The 6555-nt window shown below is 39.2% G+C and overlaps 1 protein-coding gene across 3 annotated transcripts in view; it reads left to right on the top strand.

Annotated features, from left to right (window-relative positions):
- Nucleotides 1–6555, top strand: part of RNF165 (ring finger protein 165) — a 93169-nt gene that overhangs the window by 445 nt on the left and 86169 nt on the right. Inside the window, exon 2 of one of the 3 annotated variants that reach the window (XR_001941205.1) lies at nucleotides 2654–3514. The exons of 1 other annotated variant lie outside the window; for it this stretch is intronic. The gene's annotated coding sequence lies outside the window, so the exon portion shown is untranslated. Of the gene's footprint in view, nucleotides 1–2648; nucleotides 3515–6555 lie in introns of those variants that run through there. One more of the 3 variants, XR_001941204.1, reaches the window with a different exon arrangement.

Here is a 6555-nt window from a genome sequence, read left to right as displayed (position 1 = left end):
ATATATGTTGCAACTTTGGCAAAATGCAAATCAAACATGACTTCTCTATATAATCTTATTTGCGATAGTGGCTATATAGCTCAGTGGAATGTGTTTTCTGTAGATGATGATGTGCTGGGTTGCCATCTGTCCATACATTTACCAGCAGGAACAGCCTTGAGTAGAGCAATGCTATGTGTATCTATTTGTCTGTTGGTATTCCTTGCAGTACTGATCTTATATCTATATTATACTCCTTTTACCTGGGGAGCCTTTTCTATAACTGATGCAAGATCTCTCGTTTTATCGGTTTTTTTTGTTGGTTTTTTTTTGCCATACTGACTCACTGCTGTGTCAGTATCTCATCGCCACAACACTCTATAGAATCTTATTTTTAGCCATGGCCATACTGACTTGTCATCTGTGTCGGTATACCATGGCACTGTATACATCCTATTTATATCCTGAATTATTACAATGTCACTATAACAGAACCCTATCTTTCTATAGATCTTATTGTATATTCCATGACCATACTGACTTACTATTGTGAATATCAGAACCAAATCATTTTATAGATCTTATTTTTTATCCTTTACCATACTGACCTTTTACTTGTGTCAGTATTCCATCACCATAACACTATAGATATTATTATAATCCTGAATTGTTACAATGATGATATAACATAAACATTTCATTCTATAGATTTTATTTTTATCCATGCCTGGCCATATTGACTTACTACTGTGTCAGTGTGCCATATCCATAACACTTTAGATCCTATTATAATCTTGAATTTCTACAATGTCAGTATAATATAACACTATAGATCCTATTTTAATCCTAAATTGTTACAATGATAATATAACATCAACATTTCATTTTATAGATCTTATTTTTTTATCCTTTACCATGCTGTCTTACCACTGTGTCAGTAAACCATAACTAGAACACTATAGATCCTGTTTTAATCCTGAATTGTTACAATAATATAATAATATAACATAACCACTTCATTCTATAGATCTTATTTTTATCCTTTGCCATACTTATTTTTGTACAATGTCAGTATAAAGTATCCATTTCATTCTATAGATCTTCTTTTTATCCATGGCCCTATTGGCTTCCTTCTGTGTCAGTATATCATCACCAGAACACTATAGATCTTATTTTGATCCTGAATTGTTACAATGTCCCTATAATATAACACCATCTTCCTATAGATCTTATTTTTATCCATGGTCATACTGACTGTGCCGGATATACAAATACCATTCTATAAATCCTTTTTGCTATACTGACTTTATTCAGTGTCAGTATATCGCAGATCTCATTTTTTAAGCTTTGCCATACTGACTCTCCATGTCATTAAATCCTATTTCCATCCTTTGCTATACTGACTCCCTACAGTGTAACAGAGCTGTATCATCCTATAGATCTCATAATTTTTTTTATACCCCGAGCCACGCTGACGTCCTACTATGTCAGTATAACATTGCCATGCCATTGTATAGCTCTGCCCATTTTGCTATCGTGCCCCGCGGTCGACCGCCCAGTAATTTACGAACCGAGAAAAATAAATAAATAAAGGCTGAAAAGAAAACGCCTGTAAAGATTCCTGCCATTGTCCTGATGACATGCCAATCATGAATGTGGTGTGTGGTGGTCACCTCCTAGCTCTTTTATAGGACACGCAGCATGCTAGCGTGATGCCAGCTGGGCATTGCTTCCGTCACACACAATGGTGAAGCGATGATACATTGTATCATGCAGGAAATGTAATTGGCACAGCGACAGTCACATAAACAATTGAGGACGTCGGGCAGCGTTGTGAATGTTTCAGGGCTGTCGGGCACCTGTCCGTATTTTATTTATTACAGGTATTTTTTATAGCGCCAACAATTTACGCAGCGCTTTACATAGTTGCACATTCTTCTCATTTTTTGGGCTGGCACACGGCGTTAATGTGATGCAGATCAGTTTGTCAGTTCCTCCCCAATCTCAGCTGCTGTTCCGGCAGCAGCCAGCATTCCCTTGCAGATGGGGCTGCTGCAGACAAGGGGTTAAGGGAACACAAAAGAGGAGAAGGGGGGCGGTGACACTCATAGATGGAGGGGATGTTTTTTTGATCTATCATATGTTTTAGTATTTTAGCACCAAACCGCTTATGACTTGACATTTGTAGGAATTGCACACTTGTATATTGCTATTTAATCAGTTGCATTAGAGCCAGCTATAGACCCTGGGAGGGTTTCCAATCTCTGTTGGCCATGCTGTTGTTAGCTGTCAAAGAACCTAAAATAAGGAGCTCAGATAAGGGCCAGATGGATGTGGACCCATTAGAAGTAGGAATGTGCATCTGGTTGGGGAGGGAGGTAGTGTTTTGTGTGGCAGTGTGTGTGTATGTGTGCGTGCCCTTCTAAGATTTGACACTGACTAGATCTCCTCCACACAGTAATGGGAGTATGCTTGCCCTTCCTTTTCTGATGAGGTCAAAAGATCACTGCTTCTCTGCGATCCATTGGCCTCTTTAGACAGAGGAACATCGGTTGCAATCCAAAAAAATAAATAAATCTATAAAATAATTTAAAAAAATGTCTATCTTGACGATGAGATATTACATTTTGCATTTATCAATTGTTTTTTTTTTTTCCTCCATTGTGTAGCACAGTGAGTGACCCAACATGCTGCTCTGTGGTGTGACTCCCCTCTGCATTTACCTGTACTGTGACATCCCCTCTTAACCATTTCCTGTTTCCATCTGAAGAAAACATTGGTCTTTTATTTAAGCTGCGGTATCCCCTTCTGTCATGGCTGCTTGTCCTTTTATTTCTTTGTTTATGGGGTTGGTGGGTGGTTGGGGGGGGGGCAAAAAAAAAGGGTTTACTTTGCTGTTAACCCCTTGTGTTTGCATGCAGATGCAATTAAGCCCTCCTTTTCTATGCTTCGATGATGCCATCTGGTCACCGTCTCATGATTACAAATCACTAGGATGGTATTTGTAATTTAGAACATTCTTTTTTTTTTTAATTTGTTACCTCTGCAACTGCATCGTCACCTTTCACTAATAAGCACTAATATTTGCCAATAAGCCAACGCTTTGCAGTACCCAGGGTCATAAATAAATGACCATTTCCCGCATACGTTAGCCAAATCTTGGGTACATATCAATTATTTACATTATTTAAAAATCAATCACAATCCCTTACAAAAGGGTCGGACTATATAGCCCTGCTATAAGAGGATACTAATGCTTTAAAAAGAAATGAAATTTCCAAAAAAACAAACATATTTTAAATGTTAAAAAAAAAAAAACTGTAGAGAATGTAACCCTGAATCTATTTTTTTCTTTGTAGTCTCATTGTAGTAACATAGATAGACTTGTAGATTTTAAAAGCCATTTTCTGTATCTTCATCTTGTTTAGCTAAGTACATTGCACTGTAAATTCCTGTTAAGTGGATTCCATTTGCTCCTGGGTGGGGGAAGGGAAGGCCTCAATCTCAGCTATTTATTTTCCCAACAGCACAAAATCATCAGTTAAAAAAATAAAAATGCTAAAAAAGAAAAAGGGGGTGATTGGTTTCCCGAAAAGATCTGGCCTTTTATTATTATTATTATTATTATCTCTCTCTCCCTATCGTATGCAGTAAGACCGGGAAACAATAACACGTGAGAGCCAAAATCGACTCCATATTGTTTGGAGATTCCATTGTTCCGAAGTGCTGTTACGGCTTTAAAAAAAAAAAAAAAGAAACTTTGTCCAGTTTAATAGCAAATGGATGTCCGTTTAACAGGGATACTTCTTTTTTTTTCTGCTGTGCTATAAAGACGACTACTTCCTGTTCTTATTTTTGTGGGTAATGTTCTGTATCAGAAATCCTTTTGGTCGTGGACCTTCCACCTTTTTTATTCATGTACTAAGACTTAAAGCATGTTCTTGTATTTTTTGACATTACCTAGTTTTCTCTGATGTAATTCTCTCTCTCTCTGTAGAGACGTACCCTGCTATAATGTAATGTGCTCTAGCCTATACATCTTACTCATTGTATGCTGCTTTTGTTTCGTTCTGTTCCGCCCCTCCGAAGCATGGTAGGCTTGCCTCTTTTTTGTATTGTGTGCATGATGACATTGTTACACACAGTTTCACTAATACTAATATAAGAAATCTTTCAATAAAGAAACTAGTTTTCCTCTATTAACCTAGTCTGCCTTTTTCTATTGCTGTTCTCCCATTTATTGTTGTATTCCTTTATTTTCTATTAGACTCTATTCCCTCATGCTGTATCACTATCTCCTTCCTTTTTTTTTTTTTTTTTTCTGTGAGTTCAGAATGAATGCTTTCGTAGTCCCGGGTCCCATTTTTTTCATTAGTCCAGACCCTAGCTTATACATATGGCACACGGTGTTCACACAGCGAGTAGCGGGAGAGAGTTTGAATTTGAAATAAAATTGATATGTTAAAAGCTGTATTTTAATGATTATTTATAAACAGGATTTATATGGCGCCAACAGTTTGCACGGCACTTTACAAATATAAAGGGAGACAGTACAAGTACAATACAATTCAAGACAAGATGGTTAGGATACAAGAGATAGTGGGTAAAACAAAGTTTTCTTTGTGCAAAGATTATTAAACCCCTAAGGATCAGTCAACCTTTAACTTAGGCCCTTAATGTACATTGGCCAATTGGCAGGCCCTTTAAAAGCTAGATGAAGCACCTGGAGTCTTACTAGTGCTTAATGGAAATTGGTCAACTGTCAGGCCCTTTAAAAGCTAGATGAACCACCTGGAGTCTTACTAGTGCTCAATGGACATTGGTCAACCAATAGGCCTTTTAAAAGCTAGAAGAACCACCAGGAGTCTTACTAGTGCTCAATGGACATTGGTCAACTGGCAGGCCCTTTAAAAGCTGGATGAACCACCTGGGGTCTTACTAGTGCTGAATGCACTTCTGCATCCAGGCCTGTATAAATGTAGTGGCAGAATAGCTAGAGTCTAATTTACAATGGGTTGCTATGGGATACCATACATAACATGCTGTCTGTGCTGTGGGGTCCCAGTGGAGAATCTGACGGCTTGCGGCACAGATTGTTTGAGACTAATTCTTTCCTCAGACACTGATAAATGGCAGAGAAATCAATTGGATTCTTCATTTCATGCATTTGCAATTTGTTGGAATGAGTCTCATTGGGGGCTATGTAATGCTAGCCATGAGGTCCTAGATGTTCTTGAAGTTCAAAGTATAGCTCAGTAAAGCGCTGCAATTCTGATCTAGCCATTTTGAGACGATGAACAAGGAAATACCAGCTAGATTAAATTGTCTCAGTGGTGTCACCGGTTCCTAGCTTGTTAAATGGGCACATTCTAATGATTTTTGTTAATATCTACAAAAGGGATCCAATAACCACTATGACAGATCTGATTTAATTTAACATGAAATTAAAGTAATTGTACGACATCTATCATAAAAAGGTAGCCAACCTCTAGGGAACAAACAATGAGGTAAAACCGTGCCACCAGTTGATGTAGTTCTGGGAGGCTAACTTGTCATTATATTTAACCTAGGAAGCAATAAATAAGGCCATATTGGATAGAAATGTATCATTACACCAGTACAGAGGCAAATATGAAGCAGCCATTTTGACTTCAACCAGGAGAGAACATTGACACCACTGAGAAAATGTCACTGCTTTCTAGGGTATTGATAGCCCATATATCAGCCTTTCTCAATCTTTTTAACATGGAGTAACCCTTGAAATAATTTTCAGGTCTTGGGGAACCCTGTTAATAATATACTATATCTAAAGCTCTTCATATATTAGTGTGAACAGTGAGTTGAGATATAAAGTGTGCCCTTACACTATAGGTTAGTAAGGTCCCCTTTTACACAGGGGGTCATGGAATTGCGCTCTTACACTGGAGGTCAGTGTAGTACCCACTTACATTAGTGGTAGTGTAATGCTTCCTTAAACTGGCAGTCAGTGGGAGAGACGTGCCCTCCTTACAATGGTAGTCAGTGGTAGATGGGCCTCTTTACAAAAGTGGTCAGTGGCAGATGGGCCCCCTTACAATGGCGTCAGTGGTAGATGGGCCTCCTTACAATGGGGGTCAGTGGGAGATGTGCCCCCTTACAATGGTGGTCAGTGGTAGACGTGCCTCCTTACAATGGGGGTCAGTGTTAGACGTGCCCCCTAACAATGGTGGTCAGTTGAAGACGTGCCCCCTTACAATGGTGGTCAGTGGAAGGCCTGCCCCCCTAACAATGGTGGTCAGTTGAAGACGTGCCCCCTTACAATGGTGGTCAGTTGAAGACGTGCCCCCTTACAGTGGTGCTCAGTGACAGATGTGCCCCCTCACAATGGTGGGCAGGAGGAGACGTGCCCCATTACAATAGTGGTCAGTTGAAGACATGCACCCTTACAGTGGTGGTCAATGGCAGATGTGCACCCTTACAGTGGTGGTCAATGGCAGATGTGCACCCTCACAATGGTGGGCGTGAGTAGACCTTTCCCCTTACAGGCAGCTAAAAAGATAATTGGTGTCAGTGGTTATTAATCTGTGAGTTCCATAG

Source organism: Nanorana parkeri, unplaced genomic scaffold (genome assembly GCF_000935625.1).
Source record: "Nanorana parkeri isolate BGI_ZX_2015 unplaced genomic scaffold, ASM93562v1 scaffold210, whole genome shotgun sequence".
Taxonomy (NCBI): domain Eukaryota; kingdom Metazoa; phylum Chordata; class Amphibia; order Anura; family Dicroglossidae; genus Nanorana; species Nanorana parkeri.
The sequence above is the reverse complement of the archived record's forward strand: the minus strand, read 5'-3'. Positions and strand labels throughout refer to the sequence as shown.